General features: G+C 50.9%; 1 non-coding gene across 1 annotated transcript; it reads right to left on the bottom strand.

Annotated features, from left to right (window-relative positions):
• Nucleotides 1–286: 286 nt before the first annotated feature.
• On the bottom strand, nt 287–359 carry TRNAF-GAA (transfer RNA phenylalanine (anticodon GAA)). The gene has a single exon. It is a non-coding gene; the product is annotated as a tRNA-Phe (tRNA).
• Between the last annotated feature and the right edge of the window lie 278 nt (nt 360–637).

Here is a 637-nt window from a genome sequence, read left to right as displayed (position 1 = left end):
CTGCGCACCAAGACCTGGACGGAACGTGGGCCAGGCGAGGTCACGGTCTCCATCTGGGTCTCGGGTGGAGCAGCCCCGGGCCCCGCATCGCGCACGCGCAGCAACGCCCCCCGACGGCCGCGGGGGAGGTGCCCCAGAAGTGGCGGTGCCGAATTCATGCCCTTCTAGTCCCCGTTTTCACTTGAGCTGGCATGAATGAGTCACCTTAGCCCCGACAAAAGACCCTACGGAATCTGAATCCCTTCGAATAAATAAATAAAAATATTTTTTGAGTAAAAACGAGATCTGCCGAAACCCGGGATCGAACCAGGGACCTTTAGATCTTCAGTCTAACGCTCTCCCAACTGAGCTATTTCGGCCCCTCCCGTTTATGCTTTAGAACAAGGTATTACTGAATTCTTCGCGACTTCCTGGTCCGCCCGCTCCCGGTAACCATGGCGTTTCTTCTTTGTCGCGTTAAGCTGTCACATCAGAATTCTCCTGCCTTGCTTTTTACAAGCCACGATTCGCTGCCCTGTATACGTTACTTACTTTTTATCGACAGGGATAGATGCATTCGAATGTGGACACAAAAGGAAAAGAAAAAACAAAAAACAAAAAACGATTGAATATTTGAAGTGTTCGCTATCGCTAAGGT

Source organism: Furipterus horrens, unplaced genomic scaffold (assembly GCF_987537825.1).
Source record: "Furipterus horrens unplaced genomic scaffold, mFurHor1.1.pri manual_scaffold_12, whole genome shotgun sequence".
Taxonomy (NCBI): domain Eukaryota; kingdom Metazoa; phylum Chordata; class Mammalia; order Chiroptera; family Furipteridae; genus Furipterus; species Furipterus horrens.
This window is presented reverse-complemented; position numbering and strand designations above follow the sequence as displayed.